This window comes from Stomoxys calcitrans, chromosome 3 (assembly GCF_963082655.1).
Source record: "Stomoxys calcitrans chromosome 3, idStoCalc2.1, whole genome shotgun sequence".
In the NCBI taxonomy this organism is placed as follows: Eukaryota; Metazoa; Arthropoda; class Insecta; order Diptera; family Muscidae; genus Stomoxys; species Stomoxys calcitrans.
In genome coordinates, this window is record NC_081554.1 from 197,924,421 (window position 1) to 197,942,444 (window position 18,024).

Genomic DNA, 18,024 nt, shown 5'->3' on the forward strand with positions numbered 1-18,024 from the left:
TTTCCTTTTTTTGTTTTGAACGAGCAAAGACCAGTCAGTATATTGAGTAGCTCGGACGAGTGCGGGTGCTAAACTCAGAATATGACAATTTTTAAAGTTTCGGTACAAAAAACATTAGAGCAACACACAAATGGCTGCCAGGTATAAGAAAATAAACAAGAATTACTAAGGGACATACATTGTTTGGTAACATTTACGCGATGAAGAAATTTTCATCACAAAGTAGGTATTTAAATGTGGGAAAACAACAACAACAATTATTTTTGTTTTATTTATATCATAATGAATAAAGCAGATCATAATACAAAACCTTAATGGAGTTTTGCAAAAATGGAAGGCTTTTAATATAATTGTTTATCATAACATCGAAATAAATCCAAATAAACTGAGATCTGCTTATAAAACGTAAAAAAATTAGTTTGAATTATATTATAACATTAAATTGAACTTGACATCTTTTTCAATATGCACAATCCATATTTAATGTTAAATTAATTTATAAATAAAGAAAAGCTAGTTGAAACCCCGAATAAATTGTTTTATATATCAAGAATAAAAGGTATTATCAGGGTAAAAAAACTTTATATTTGTCACAAATTATTTTTTTTGCAAAAACATGCACTTTTATCGTAAACAAAGTCCAACGTTTTTCAGAAAAAAAGCTTACTTGGAGAAAATTTCTTTTATGTCAAACGAATTATTTTTTTGCGTGTACATTCACTTATAACAGCAAATGTAACAAAATGAAATGCATATGGTTCATAATCGTATATTATAATAAAAAATAAAAATAAATCTTCTACATACACAATTTGCTTTCATTTTTTATTTGAATATTTTAAAACCAATTGAGTTAGCCATATTTTATATGTATTGCTCTTAGGAAACACTTGCTTATCCTTTATTTATGGTTTTTTTTTGTCGCTTTCAGGTTATGGCTGCTTTAGAAAGAATCAAAATAAAACTCTGCTGATGCTTAAGGATTATTATTGCATAAATTCACACAGAGTAAGTAATGGGGGAAGTAGGGGAAAAATTCTAGCAACAAATCTAATAATGAACAACATGTTTGTACAGCATAAAAGACCCACATATTGGCAACATTGCACTCTTGTCCAGATTTCTCTCTCACCCTCTCTTTTGTTGAACTTACACTTGCAATATGTTTTTTAATTGGATGGTTGTGTGCGTTTGTGTGAGTGCATCTATGAATACTAGATTGAAACTCATTCACATTCGAAACCATTTCCCCTCCATCATCATCGAATTCAACGTGGCGTTTCATTTTAATACCAAAAAGGGTTTAAAATACAGTAACAACAATGCCTTATGAAAAAAGTTTTTATTTTTTTATTGAATCCTCATTTTTCATTTGATGCTTACCATCTCTCACAACATATAGCAAGCGAGATGGGAAATGAAACAAGGATATAGAATTTATAGCCTGAAAACATTTCGGTTGTAAAAAAAAACAACAACAATAGCAAACACTATGGAATTCTAGTTGAACATTTTCAAATGGGATTTGTTCTGCAATCGGATTATGTGCAATGTTGGTAAATGCCGGGGAATAGTAAATATTTGAAGCAGCGGAGAACGCAAAGAAAAATTGTAGTTGAGGGAATGGGGAGGAAAAGTTACAAAGTAAATGTTAAAATTTGGGTTACCCTTATAAAATATGGACTTTAAGAGTCCACAATTTTTATTGCAACCATAAGGTGATATAGAATTACTAGGATCTAAGACCACTAAGTTTTTGAGCTTGAGCAGAAGTTTGCACATATGCAGATATAGCTGATCTATCTGTTCGCCATTTTATTCTTCTTATTCTATATTGTCAAAAACTAGCCACTACATCCTAATGTAGCTCTATAAACCATTTCATAGGCTTATGAAATTTTCCATAAATAAAATTATTATGGAATATTATTCCATGCTTTATTCCTTACAATCAATGGATGTCAATACAGATATGATTTATACGTCTGGTGTCTCTGGTTTTATTTCAAATTTGAATTAGAATTCTGATTTATGTATCTAAATAATCGCCTCAGGGCACAAACAAATACAAAAATTATTTAGTTGCAAAAATTTAATTGCACCAGAGTACCACAATAAACAAAAATGGACTTAATCTTTGAAATTTATAACTAAAATATTTTACTATGAATAATATAATCTGTGGCAACACACGACACATAAGGGGCAAATTAAACATGCAAATAAAACCTTTTCAATATATTCAGAAAGGTTAGAATTTAGACAAGGGCGATAGGCATAATTCTTGTTCTAAAACAAATGAAAACCAAAAAGAAATAATTCACATATCATACGAGGGTTGCCTTTTATATTTCGAGAATAGAGAACAAAAACAAATATTAATCATCGAAAATGGCTTTATTGTTTTTCAAAATATTCCCCATTAAGATCTCTACACTTTTGCATGTGTTTGAACCAATTGTCGAAGCACTTTTGCCACTCTGATTGAGATATCTCCAAAACTTGCATTCTAAACGCATCAACCGCTACTTTAGGTGGCGAAAAAAGTTGACCTCTCATTTCATTTTTTACGTACGGGAATAAAAATAAGGCATTCGGTCAAAACTCAGGACTATACGGCGGATGACTCATCAAATCGACGTTTTGAGTGCTCAAAAATTCAGTTGTTTGAGCCAATGTGTGAGAGCTCGCATTGTCGTGGTGAAGAGTGATCCGTCTTCGGTGAATTGTTTTCCTTATTTCTTGGAAGACATCTGGCAAACAAAGGCTTGTGTACCACTCAGAATTGACTTTTCTGCGTTGTTCTAGTGGTACGATTGCGACATTTTCAGTTTTTCCGAAAAAAACAGGCGAACATTTGCTTAGAAGTGCTTTGTGCACGAGCAACCTTTGTTGGATTTGGATCATCTTGATTCACCCATACAGTCGACCGCTCACCATACTTTCGGGCTCATACGCGTAAATCCGTGTTTCATAGACGTGTTTCAAAGCACCGCGATCGTATTTTTGGAGCATTTCTTTCGACCAATCAACACGCGCCTTTTTCTGAGCGATTGATAAATTGACGGTCAAATGTTCATGGAAAACTGAATGTATGCTGGTCCCACTAATGTCTAAAATTGTCTCAATCTCACGATAGGTCACATGACGATCTTACGATATCAGTTGGCGCACAACATCAATGGGTTTTGGAACAACAATTGATTTTCGACGACCATTACGAAATTCGCTTTGGAATGAACTAAGACCTCGGTTGAATTTACCATACCATCGATAAACACTGGTACTTGATAGAGCTTCATCGCAAAAATTGAATTAAGTTTATCGATTCACCGTTGTTGCGTTAATCCACGTCCAAAGTTGTAAAAAAAAATAGCACGAAAATGTTTACGATTTAATTCCATTTTTTGGGCGAGATGAATCTTACAAGTTACTGTAAACAACACAAATAGCGCTCGTATGTCAAAACGTTCTGAGTTCGTATAACCTAAACAATTTCAAGCTGTGTGATGATGTGTGATGTGATGATGTGATGTGTGTCCTAATTTTGCCCAGGGACCGCAGTCACGGATAAACAGCGGTATCGAGCGAAGAGTCTCAGTGTGAGGCCGGGCGAGACCGGCTCTTGCACAAATACTGATTGCGTATGATGCTCGATATAACAAGGCATTTTTCTCCGACCTCAGGCCGAAGTTGAAGTGGAAGTCGGAGCAAGCATGCTCAACTGCTAACCGCTAACTCAGACTCCGCAGCCCTGAGACTGACAGCCCTTCCTAGGGCCCAAAGAAGCTCTTTGCATCTTCTAATCAGTCTCGACTTCACATAGTTCCTCGCGAGAGCCTTAAACGACGACTGACTATCCACATATATCATATTCTGCTCCATTCGCCTTCAGGACCACCGAAACGCGTTACACATCCAAAAGCCTATATGATTCCTCATCTAAAGGAATACAGAAGTTCTCGGAGAGGGCGAGGTAACTCCACGCAGAAAGGCAGAGAAAGTATGGCGAAATCAGGGGACCGGTCCTGTAAGGAGTGAGTTGCCGCTCTCTCAGGAGGCTAAATACCTAGACATAATTTTTGACCATAAATATAACTGGAAAATGAACGTCGAGGAGAGGGTCAATCGGAGGCTGAGTGCGCTATAATCATGGTACAACTCAATAGCCAGGATTTGGGAACTTGGACCAGGGGCTGTCCAGTGGATGTACACTACTTTGGTTTGTCTGATCCTCACCTATGGGCGCTTGGTGAGATTAAGTCTACGCGGCAGTCAGGGACATGTGGTTCTTCCGATTTCGGGCATTCGTTTGTTCTGTGAAGGACTGTATGCCGGGCGGATCTTTCTTCGATGGCGACTTGGAGTTTGTCTTCCCGGAGAGGAAACTTTGGACTGGGAGTGTCCTGAACTTCTCAGGTAGCTTTATTTGCACGAATGGGTCCAAGCTGAATAGGGCACTGGAGCAGGGGTTTTTGTTGAATTTTGAATTGTGTTGAGTTTATGGAGTCATATAGACTTCAAGACGGGTGCAGTGTCTTTCATTATTCATGTTATCTCTACACAAAAAAATAACAAAACCAATTAAAAAGACAACGTTTGAAACAGCTGGAAATGATATACATGTACATTTAAAATCTACGAAATTTGACAATGTTGCTAGGAACATGATGAAATCATTTCGTAAAAAGAACTTAGTACAACTTATTTGAACAAACTTCGTAGTCATTTCGCAAAAGTTTTTTATAGGGCCTTTTGACAGTTGTTCGGACGAAAACACGAAGTCAGTACGAGACTTTATCCACAAAACTTAATGAAGCCTTAAAACAGGTTTATTTGACAATTCTGTAAAGGGAATCTGTTAATAAACCTATGTGTAATTATTTTGCAATTGTGTTGCCAAAAAACTAGCTTCTTTACATTAAAACAATCTCCTCCAAACAATTTTAAAGACAAATTTAAAATTTTTCTTATCCTTGAAATTTTTAACTATACTATGTCATAGAAGGAGAAGAATGGAAGCAATGCATAATTTCTATCATGAAGTACTCATTAAAATTAATTGAATTTTCCTCTTTTCTCTGAAATTTTTGTTCATAAAAAAATAACTCAAATTTCACTTTAAAACTTTAACAAAATATCCTTTGGCTACTTCAAAGAAAATTGTGTTATTATTTTACGCGCAACCCGATTAATTGTATGCATTTGACACCTATAAGAGGTACATCATCTCTGTTTCTTCTTTTCAAACAACTAGAAATATGTATACTCCGCTTTTCTTTTAGCTGTAGCAAGGTTGCTAAACAACCTCCGATTTCCAAGATATCATAAAGAAAAATATTTATTCCTTCAACTGTGTACTGATCAGGGATGGAAGAGCCAGTACTTAGGTACTTTTTCAGTTCTTTTCCATCCGAGTAGTACCGTAGTAACCCTGCGACCAATTTCATACCTTTTTGAAGCACTAGGAATTTTTCGAACAATTCGGATGTTTTCGAACCTTTTTTAACCTAAAAGACGAGAAGTTGTCACTTTATGAAACAAGGCACACTAAAATAGTTATTGTTTTTGTAGCCACAATCTATATGTGGAGCTGGCGATCCTCATCTAACTCCTATAGGTGAGCAAGCTCGTTCCGGTCCAAAGGACCGAACGCCGCCGGAACATTCTGGCCATTGGTTATTTAAAGGCGCCAACACTCAGTATTTATGCAAGAGCCGGCGCCACCCGGCCTCTCACTGACACTCTCCGCTCCATACCGCTGATTGTCCGCGACTGCAATTACACTGTGGACGCGCCCGGAAAAAAAATGGATAAAAAATAATGCTTTAATGGGATTCAGACCCTTTATCGGCAGATCGGTCAATATGACAGCTATATCTAAATATAGTCCGATCTGAACCAAATTTGGGTCCAATATTGGGACGCCTAAAACTACACACTGTTTCAAATTTTAGCGAAATCGGCTAAAAAATAAAGCTTTTATGGGCTTCGGACCGTTTATCGGGAGATCGGTCTATATGGCAGCTATATCTAAATATAGTCCGACCTGAACCATATTTGGGTCAGATGTTGGGAGGCCTAAAACTACTCACTGTTTAAAATTTCAGCAAAATCGGATGAAAAATTAAGTGTTTATGGGCATAAGACCCTTCATCGGAAAATCGGTCTATATTGCAGCTATATCCAAATATGGTCCGATTTGGCCCGTTCATGAACTTAACCAGCGTGTATCAAAAAGACGTATATGTGCCAAATTTCAGCACAATATCACAATTGTTGAAGCCTGTAGAGTGATTACAACAGATAGACGGATAGACGGACAGACACACGGACATTGTTAAATCATCTAAGAATTTTACGACGATCCGAAAAATATATACTTTGTAAGGTCGCAAATTTATATTTTGATATCTTGCAAATGGAATGACTAAATGAATATACCCCTTATCCTACGGTGGTGGGTATAAAAAAAAATAAAATAGTGATATTTACTTGTTAATCGCTCGAATTATATCTGGCCGACTGTCGAATTTGCGTTATGTGGGATTATCAGCCCTGACTTGTCTCTCAATTCCTACAATATATAAGATTCGTAATCTACTCCCAAAATTTAAGTAACATATAGAACCGATTGATCTTTATGTCTGTTTGGGAGTTTTGGAGTCGGGCGTTCCCCCTGCGTACTTGGGTCGAAATTTATGTTTTCGGATGACTACTGATGTAATGCAAACTTGCCCATGAGCCTTCCATTAAGGAGTAGGGGGAAAACTTCTCACATCACAATGAGTGCTGTCCGATTCAAAGTTTAAGCTCAATGATAAGGAACCTCATTTTTATAGCCGAGTCCGAACGCCGTGCCACAGTGCGACACCACTTTGGGGAGAAGTTTTAATTATCAATGTACTATCATAAATTTAATGGGGACGCTTTGTCTTCGGTAGGGTTTATATACAAAGTGCCCAAAACTGTTTGTCCAGTAAACCCTTTTGGGTGGAGTTTGTTTCAAGATTGACATCATCATAACTTGGAATATCTCACACATCTGATTGGCTGTTGTACTGTGTATTCTGAAAGGCAGAAAATTTCCACAGAAATATTTTAATTTCTACAGTGGCTTTCATTTTCCATTTCATAGAAATGTCGACATTAAACTTGTATCGATATGAACACGTCGTGAAATGATCCTTGTCCCAACAGGCATACAAAAATTGTGATTTTTGAAATCTTTCATCCAAATTTTGCTTTAAGTAAAACTGACAGTGAGACATTTTTGTACTTTTATGGCCAGTAAAGAAAAATTTTACGACTACATAAACAAAAAACAGCTTACTAGAGAAAATTGTTGCACCATTTTTCATAAATAATAATTTAATCCAAGCACGCTTCAACAACCAATCGTTGTCATTAATTAAGTGAGATGAATTGTCTTTGGTGGAAATTGGCGCAAACTCCTATACTGTTTTAAAAGTAAGCAAAAATGTAAGATGATGGGAAATTATAACAAATTTTTAATAATTTAAAAATGAAAAACCTTCTGCACAACAGTAAACTCTTGTTCCCATCGCCTAGACAGTATTATGAATTGTTTTAAGTGAGCAAAACGCGAGAAATATTTTTATTCAAATTTGGAAAATTATTTTTACCACCAAAAAATCAATAAAATGTTGATTGAATCTTTGAAAAATTTTATTAAATGGTGACCATTTTTTTCTTTAAATGCGATAATTGAGCTCTATCAATATGGCTTAAAACCTGGGCGACGGAGTCTGACTCTCGACTTCGGCCGCTGGTCGGAGTCGGGGTTAAGAACGCTTCGGTTGAGCACACTTCGGTTAGGGTTGAGCGCACTTCGGTTTGAAGTTGAGCACGCTTGCTCTGACTACTCCGCCTTGACACCGGTCGTTTCCGAAGCCCAGATTTAAACATGGTAAATCCACTATAAACCCCATAACCGAAAAGACCAAAGGATTGACCACTCCGATAAATTGGTGTATTAAAGGGTGATTTTTAAGCTTTTTTTTTTAATTTAAATTTAATGAGGCTCAGAAATGAGCCTCACAATTTTCGATTAAACAGTGGAAACTAATGCTGAAGCTCAATTGGATGTTGATGAAGCTGGATAGTCTTAACCAGAGAGGTGAGTTGGCCCAAAGTCACTCCAATACAAGTAGTAGCGCAGAATTCCCGACAGAGTTTGAATATATAATGGAATTCAAGAAAATAAAACAAATACCAAATAGAATTTTTTTCTATTTTCCATACCCTCTACCATAGGATGGGAGTATACTAATTTCGTCATTCTGTTTGTAACACCTCGAAATATTCTTCAAAGACCCCATAAAGAATATACATTCTTGATCGTCGTGGCATTTTAAGTCGTTCTAGCCATTTCCGTCAGTCCGTCTGTCTGTCGAAAGCACTCAAACTTTCGAAACGACCTATTAGTGAAGGTCGGTTGGGATTATAAATGGACCATATCGGCCCATGTTTTGATATAACTGACATATAAACCTATCTTGGATCTTGACTTCTTGAGCCATTAGAGGGCGCCATTCTCATCCGATTTGTCTGAGATTTTGCATGATGGGCTTTGTTATGATTTCCAACAACGGTGCTAAGAATGATTGAAATCGGTCCATAACCTGATATAGCTGTCATATAAACCGATCTGGGGTCTTGAATTCTTGAGCATCTAGAGCGCGCAAATCCTATCTGCTTTGGCTCAAATTTTTCATGATGTGTTTCGATATGACTTCGAATAACTTTGCAAAGTATGGTTCAAATCGGCACATAACCTGATATAGCTGCCATATAAACCGATGTGAGTCTTGACTTCTTTAGCCTGTAGAGGGTGCAATTATTATCCAATTTGGCTGAAATTTAGCATGAGGTGTTTTGTTATGACTTTCAACAACTGTGCCAACAACTGTACCAAATATATAGCTGCCATATAAACCGAGCATAAATTTTGGTAATGAATTGCAACGATTTGCATTCGTTGCTCCTCTGTGAGTTTCTTTATGATGAAATGGAAGAGTATACTGCACACTTTTAACTTTCATACATGGCTTTTGGACTGAATCATTAACCAGTGCTGCCAACTCGAAAAAAACGTAATTCATAAAAAATCACCATTTATAAATCAGCTATGTGCTGTCCAAAATTTTCAAAGATATTTTAAGAATATAAACCGATTAGGCCATACTTGGCACAATTGTGGGAAGTCGTCACGAAAGTCGTCACGTATAGCAAAAACGAAGGCTACATTAAATTCTAAGAAAATGATCCCAAGAAACCATGTACCTTAAGTAAAATCTTAATCCGCGCCTCTCCACTTGTAAATGTACATGCCCACTTTTGCTTAAAAAATAAACGCTAGGAATAGTTTTTTTCTAGTCAAGAGGCGCGGATCAGATCCATGATTTCTTCGGAGAAATTTCTAAAAATTTCATATAGTTTATGTTTCTGCTATACGATTTTTATTCATTTTTTCATCCATACAAGTCAACCGGCTTAATATACATACTTTATGAAGTTGTGCAGGCTACTGCTGGAACAATTTGAAGACCAACAGCTTTGGTTGATGGTTTGAGAAGAACTCATTTTATTTCTAATTTCATCTTAACTCTAAACCTAAATCTATAAGTGCAAATAAACTAAACCTATAAGGTCTCAGGCAGCGAAAATGCAATACTCAATTATCAGGATACATTCAAGGTCGACCCTAAACAAACACAATTGTTTTCTCAGAACCACTTATTTCCTTATTAATAATAATGCATATCTAATGTACCCACATGATTATACGGCCAAACACAACATGTGGTACCTCATAAAATTACATTATTTTACGACATACATAACACAAAATATTGCAACTCCTAACTGCCGAAAAGATATGAACTGCCCATGCGTGATCTTAGCGTACAATGCGTACAGCACTGTACAGGAGTCAGAGATCAATATTTCGAGGTGTTGCAAACGGAATAAATAGATTAGTATACCTCCATCCTATGGTGGTGAGTATAAAAAGTTTGCAGTACAAACTTAGTTCAGATGTGATCACCAGATAAATTAGGGAAGAACCTGTCCGATTTATTCAGCACAAAACGGTGTTTTGGATATGGGAAAAAACGCCAGATCTAAGCGAAGGTATTGCAATTAAGACCATTCAGCACAATTTGGAACGTCAATAAAATGAATGAAAAAAAGATAACAAATCTTTAATTAAAAATTGGACCCGATATCTGGAGCCCGACTTATATCGAAAACCCCTCCAAGCTAAGTTGAAAATTATGTAGAATTTTTCAAGCTCCATTTAATCAAGTCGATAGGTTGAAAATCAGACCACAAATGCGCAGTCCGAAAAAATTTTTTAGGGCCAAATAATATCACCGCAGGCCTATCAAGGAGCTCCGAAGATTTCAGGGCGCCAAAACTTTGCACATCGTCTAATCTAGACTAGAATGACAGTCTATTTTCTAAGCCGACTTAGTTTGCAAATGCAAATTTTGCCCATGAACATTCCACTACGAAACAGGGTCAAACTTCTCACATATCAATGAGTGCAGTCGGATTCAAGTTTAAACTCAATGTTAATGGGCCTCCTTTTTATAGCCGAGTCTGAACGACGTGCCACAGATGTCGCACTGTGGCACGTCGTTCGGACTTCGGACTCTTTGAAGAGAAAATTTACATGGCATAGCACTTCGCAAATGTTGCCAGCATTGGGAGGGGAAAACCACCGCTGAAAATTTTTTCTGATCATCCCGCCAGGATTCGAACCCAGGCGTTCAGCGTCGTAGGCAGACATGCTAACCTCTGCGCTACGGTGGCCTCTTTACCCCCTTACTTACTTAGACTATTTTAATCCATTGTGATCCCACAGTGGCGACAGACCAGTCCTCTACTCGAGTGCTTAAAATAGAGTTTTTAAAATATAAATATAAGGTCTCTCTCCATTCTTAAGTCGGTCATAATTTATATATAGCTCGCATATAGCCACAATTTCGGTCCAAACTTTATGAGGCGTTCGATTTGAAGTCTCAATTTTTGCGCAAAATTTCAACAAAATCGATCCAGGCTTAGACAAAGCTTCCATATATATCTTTCATTTGCTCAATAGAAGTAGGCAGACTCGTTGGTGTAGGGTGGGGTCCTTAGTTGTTTTCTCATCCCACTGTGCGTGGGATGAGATATTATTGGAACATCAACTACTACTTTTATACATATTACAGTAATTGGTAACCTTCTCGGTATGCCCTATAGTAGATTTTTTGTGAAAACCACAAACCAGCCACAAGGCCATTAAGTCTAGACTTATCCATATAGAACTCTTGGTGCCTTGAAGTATCTGGGATGTTAAGCAGCTTTAATCCGGAAAAATTTCGTACACCAACCACCATAAACCCAAGGTTTCACGACAAGCTCAATCCCAATTCTTCCTGTCATCAGTTAGACCGCATACAATGTGTAAATTTTTCAAATTATTTCATGTTGAAAATTAAATTTTCCAATAAATTTTACCCATATATCTTACAATCTTAAAATATTTCTTTGCCATTGAACAAGCAGTAATTTGGTAGAATCATTAAAATAATTAAAATGTATGACACAATAACTTTGCCATGGAAGCCCCAAAGCGTCTCACATTTTCCGCTTCATCATGTACACATATTATAATTTTTAATTGTGTGTTTCTACATATTTTTTGTTTGTTTTGTTATTTTGCATATGCCAAATGTATTTTCCTAGCCACAAGACCAAGGGAGAGGGAGACAAAAAGAGGAAGCGAGAGTGAAGTAGAAAGGAAATGAATTTCATTATGGTAAGGCCACATAACCGCAGGATAGATAACAATACAGGACAAGTGTAAACAGAAATTTGCTTACATACATAAAGTTAAAATGCAATCCACCGTCACATTCTTTCTATGCCTTCAAGCGAGATACATTTTTCGGCTAAAGAGCAGTTGTTTAAATTCACACAAATATTCATAACAGCGAAAAAAAGTTGAAGTCTCATATTCGAAATTCAAGGCAAAGGCAAAAGTAAAAGAAAAACATAAAAAAAGAAAAAAGTTTAATAAAAATCACTCATACGACTTGTCTCACTGCCAGCCTGCTTGTTCTTCTGCCAGGCCACTGTACGTATGCCGTATACAAGTGAATAAATAAATATCATTCATACGGCACATGGTCCATGCATCTGTATAAATAACACACACACACACAAAAGTTTAGCCCATATGCCTATGGCTACCTTCATTTACTGAGCCAGCTGCAAGGCAAAAGCTTTGCAAAATTTCCTCAAGGGAAAGAGTGTGAGAGAGATGGAGAGTCATGTAGTAATTCATATTTAAATATTCATCAGTAAATATGTGTTTGGCATAAATAAGTAAAGTTCGGCTTATAAAAATGCAAACAGTCGAAATGCCTGTTTGCTTTTACAGCAAAAGAACACACAAACAATGCTTCTCTCCATACAAATGCTCTTATTTTGCCAGACTCCCACCAACTTCATCAGCCAGTTACCTTTGTTTGTAGTGCGTTTTACGTTTCATTGCAGACGGCGAAAAACAGCAACAACAGCAAAACACGAATCATTTTTATGCGCAAGCACAGCGACTAACAAGGAATTCCAAAGAAAACATGCTCTCGTCCCTACGTAAACGCCGTCGAATTGGTGTGATAGGTATTTGTCGTTTGTTTTGTTGAGCCCCTCTTGCAGACGCAGACATTTTCGTTGGCCAAATCCTTGCCATTGGACACATGTAGATTTGGTGTCTGATCCCTTCTTTGCCTGGGTGAAATTTATTGCTACCATTTTGTCCCACTTCCGTTTTGATAGTGTTTTTATGGCGGCAACATTCTGTTCGGGCTTGCTTTTTTCTCTGCCTCCTAGGCGCCTGTCTGTCTGGCAGGTCTTGTCCTAACACAACGACACGTTTTTGCACCCTCTCACTCCCCAGTTATGAGTTAACATCATTATTTTGTTCTGTTCTGTTCTGTTCTCGCATCTTATTTGCGATTTCATCGTCTTCTCTGCTCTGCAGGGTCAATTTCGATGACAGGCAATTTTGCTGTTGTTGTTGTTGTTGTGGTTGTTTTGCTGCTGCTACTACTCTTTTTTTGTATTTTTTATGGTTATTCTTACTTTATGACACTCGAATCTTTTTTAAAAAGGGAAATGAGCAGATAACGAAGAAAATTTGTTTTGCAAACAGCAGAAGTTTCTTGTTTTGAAAGTTATGTTCTACCCCTCAACAGCTATCATCATCTTATTGATTCTTTGCAAGTACCATCTCCTCTTGGCAACAAAACTGGGGAGATTTAAAGGCAGAGCCTGACTAGCAATGTTTAGCCAAAGTTAAATAAGTTTGTCAAATTGCTAGTTAGCCGAGTGCCAGAAGAAAAAAAAAAACTTGTCATAAAGTTAAAGGTGTGTTGACACTTTGGCTTGGAGTTTTTTCTTATATGACGCAAACCAAAGGTTGTAAGGACAACAATTTATGGCTCAATGTCTGGATTGCTAACATAGTTATTGGTGGAAACATTGATATCACAACAGTATCGTTTTTCCTATGGACAGCGTTATCAGCGACAGCTTGAAATTATCCCATAGCTAGAGAAAAAAATTTTGTCTCCAACCATGATTGGTATGAGGTTTGTATTTCACTTGAACTAGAGCAGTGATGAGTTAAAAAAAAAACTCTACACACAAGACAAGAAAAATAACCTGGTTTTTCTAGAATATTGTTAAACAATTGTACGGAGATCAGAGGTAAACACGACGCTCAACTACTGGGATCGAATCCTGGCGAGACCAAACAAATACACCAGCGTTGGTTATCCACTCCTGAAGCTGGCGACATTTATGAGGTACTTCGTCAAACATAGAAGCCATGTAAGTACTTCTCCCCAAAAAGGTGTCGTACTGCGCACGTCTTTTGGACTCGGCTATAAAAAGAAGGATATCTTATCTCATCAAAGAGTTTAAAACTTGAATCGAACAGCACTTATTGATATGTGAGAAGTTTGCCTCTGATCCTTAATGGAATGTTGATTGGCAAATTTGAATTTTGAATTTCAAATAAACCCATTAGCGCCTAATCCCCAATATCCTTGTCAAAAATTTTACGTATTAATTATTTACAGATATTATTTTCCTGAAGAACTTTTTTATTTTTTTTTTTTACAAAAAAAATTTTTGATCTTCTGATATATAAAAATCAATTTGTGTTCGTTTGTTTGTCTGTTCCGTAGCCTCAAAAACGGCTAAACCGATTTTCTTGAAATCTGCATAGATCACAACTTGATCCCGTGGTGAAAATAGAGTAGTACACTTTGGATATATGAAGGGGAGCGGACCCTCCCCCTTACCCCAATTCTCAGAAACAGATCTCAGAGTTGGATGGATGGTGCGATTTATGCAACATTTTGCTTGCTTTCTTATAGTAGCCTAAAAACAAAAATTTGGTATCCCAATTTCGGATGGGGTACCTAGGGGGGCCGCCCCACCCCCAAAACCTACCAAAATGTATATATAGATCAATCACGTCAATATGGGACTTAAATGAAAGGTATTCAAAATTAGAAAACATATATGATATCCAATGAGAATATGGGGCTTAAATAGGTATTTAAGGTAAGGTATTTTAAAGGAATTTAAGTGAAGAATACGAAACTGATATCAAAATGTGGGACTAAGTGTTTGGGGGGCCAACCGTCTCCAAAAACACCCCCCAAAGATGACTAATTTTCGACCATAGCAATATGGAGCTCGAATCAAAGGTCCTTGGGAGAAAAGCACGAATCTGATATCAATATTCGGGAAAAAGTGTCTATGGGACCATCCCACCCCTACAACACCACCCAAATAGGGCGTTTTTGTCGACCAGTGCAATATGGATCTCAAATAAGATGTATTTTAGAGTATGACAGGAATTAGATATATATTTTCGGGGACCAAGTCACTGAGTGGCCGCCTCATCCCCCCAACCCGGTCATGTTTGCCGACTATAGAAATATGGGGCTCAAATGAAAGGTCTACTCAAAAGAGTAGACCACGAATTTGATATCAACATTCGGGATCAACTGTCTAGGGGACATCCCACCCCCATGACAATTTGGATCTTAAAGAGAGTGGAGCTCAATATGGGGTTTAAATGAAAGGTATTTGAGATTAGAAAACGAATTTGATATCCAATTTTGAGGCCAATGACAATATGGGGTTCAAATAAATGATATTTGAGAGTAGAGCACGATGCTGATATATTTTCAGGGCTAAGTGGTTGGTGGACCACTCCACTCCCCAAAGCCCCACTAAATCGGGCATATTTACCGATCATGTCAATGTGGGGCTCAAACGAAAGGTATTTGGAAGTAGAGCACGAAATTGATATTCCCTTTCGGGACCAATTTTCTAGGGGTCTACCTCTTCCCCAAAACACCCCACAAACTGCAATTATTTACTGACCATCGCAGTATGGAGCTAAAATCAAGGTATAGGGAATGGCGCCACCCCTTCCCTAAAACACCCCCAAAGATTACATGGCAATACGGACCATGGCAATAAGTGGCTAAAATGAAAGGTATTTGAGATTAGACAACAACATTGATTACCAATTTTGGGGCAAAGTGTTTGAGGGACGCCTCATCCCATAAACTCCTCTTAAACCAATGGCAATATGGGGTTCAAATTAATGGTTTCTGAGAGAAGAGCACAATGGTATCTGGGGGACCATCTCACCCCAAAATCGGACATCATGAGAGTGTCGGGCTCAAAAAACTCTTTAAAGAATGGAGTACATCTAACATCCAAACTGAAATGACTCTAAACCATCCGAGCGAATTCATAGACCAATAAAGGTCATATAGGATTCTGATAAAGAAATTTGTTTTGTTATACTGTTAGTCAAGCGATATGCATTTGCTATTTTCGTAGAATGGTATTCACTAAATGCTTTTTTATTTTCGAAATAAATATTCCGAAGATAATTTTGTTTTTCATAAAGTAAAAGAAGGAGTAGCGGTGCGGGTCCGGTTCAGCAAGAAAAAAATATAAAAGAAAATTTTATGTGTTTGAAATTTTGTTTAAATATTTGGAAGAGAATATTAAAAAATAACAAGAACTATTAAATACTACATTTTACTGCAAAATATGTTTTCTTTCTTTTACAACATTTCACAAAGAAAAGTGGTATTTTTATTATTGAAGCTTTCAAATGAAACAAAACACAAAAACTATTTTCAGAAATCTTACATCTAAGAATTTTTATGAAAATTTTTTTGTTTGAATTTTTGACAAGCCCACGAAATAATCAATAAACCATGTTCATAAACTCGTAACTACTACTTGCCAAGTTTTAATTAGCTAATCGCTCATCATGGCAGATTTTATTAGATCTCTGCAATAAATTGAATGTGGAAAAACACTAACATTATTGGATTAAACCCACAAAATTATATGTTTAATTTTGATGAAAGGAGATTTGCGCCGAAATCCTTTTTGCTAAACCTTATTATCCATTAATAACGTAGAAAATGAAATTCTTTCCGGGTCGTTGAAGAAAGAACATCAAAAAGAAGATTACACCAAAACCTAATTGACTCTCAAGATGTGTGTGCGTGCTATTAGCTAGTGAACGGCATACGTACTACATATGAGTATATGTGCAAATTTATGGTCAAGTGTTAGTGTGTGAATATGAGATCACATAAAACACACACACCCACAATCAAACAAAAGTGTTTGTATCTTCATGTGTGTTCCTATGAATAAAATAAGGAAAACAACATTTGGCATACAGCCCAAAGGCCATTAAAAAGCAGCAGCAGCAAAAGCGGCGACTGAGTACTCATACACCGCATATCAAGAGGCAGCAGTAGTGTTCTACTGGTAGATAAGTCCTAACAGAGTATGTGTAAACTCTGTTGGCATTAGTTTATGATGTTTACTGTTATATCTGCCTGTGTGTTATAACCGTGATTCTAATACCCTCCACCAGAGGAGGGGGTATACTAACTTCGCCATTCCATTTGTAACACATCGAAATATTTGTACCCCAAAAAGTATTAAATTCATGAACGCCATGACATTTTAAGTCGATCTAGCCATGTTCGTCAGTCTGTCTGTCCGTCTGTCTATGGAAAGCAAGCTAACCTTCGAAGGAGAATGGCTAGGCGCTTGAAATTTTGCACAAATACTTCTAATTGGTGTGGGTCAGTTAGGATAGGATCCATGTTTTGATATAGCTTCCATATAAACCTATCTCCCAAATATACTTTTTGAATCTCTAGAGGCGATTTTTTATTCTTAATTGAAATTTTGTATTATGATACTTTCTATGACAACTGTGTGCCAATTATCGTACAAATCAATCTAAAACCTGATATAGCTCTCATATTAACCGATCTCCCGGTTATACTTCTTGATCCTCTACAAGACTCAATTCTTAGCCGATTTGAAAATTTTCACAAAGACTTCCCCTATGGCCTATGTCTATGATATAGCTCCCTATGATATAGCTCCCTTACAAACCGATCTCCTAATTGCGCTTCTTGAGCCCCTAGAGAAGGCAGTTCTTGTTTAATTTGGCTGAAATTTTGCACAACAAAATTTTCTATGGACGTGCCAAATATAGTCTATATATATATATATAGTCGGCCCATAACCTGAAATAGCTCCCATATAAACCGATTTCTCAATTTTACATGTTGAGTTCTATAATTCTTAACAGTTTTGGCTGAGTTTGCGATGTGGTAGCATGCTCGTATTGCCATTGTGAGTGTTGTGGGTTCGATTCCCACCAGAGGCCTTGGTCAGTCGCTACTGTGCTTTTACAATGGACTTTACATTGTCCAAGTGAGTCTGTAAAAAGGACTCCAACTCTTACTTAACCTAGGGTATATAAGATTCGGCTCGGCAGAACTTAACAAGCTTTTACTTGTTTTAACATTCCTACTGGCAGCAGGCGACGAACACTGCGGAATCACGCTGTAGTTCTAGACTTTGGTGGCT

The 18,024-nt window shown here is 37.0% G+C and overlaps 1 protein-coding gene and 1 long non-coding RNA gene across 3 annotated transcripts in view; one reads left to right on the plus strand and one right to left on the minus strand.

Moving 5' to 3' along the window:
* LOC131996374 (uncharacterized) overlaps positions 1 to 18,024 on the minus strand; it is a 204,047-nt gene that overhangs the window by 141,570 nt on the left and 44,453 nt on the right. The gene's annotated exons all lie outside the window — the stretch shown is intronic.
* Positions 1 to 18,024, plus strand: part of LOC106088283 (uncharacterized) — a 129,052-nt gene that overhangs the window by 95,862 nt on the left and 15,166 nt on the right. For both annotated transcript variants that reach the window (XM_059365996.1, XM_013253719.2), the window contains one exon: positions 932 to 1,008. The gene's annotated coding sequence lies outside the window, so the exon portion shown is untranslated. The remainder of the gene's footprint in view (positions 1 to 931; positions 1,009 to 18,024) is intronic.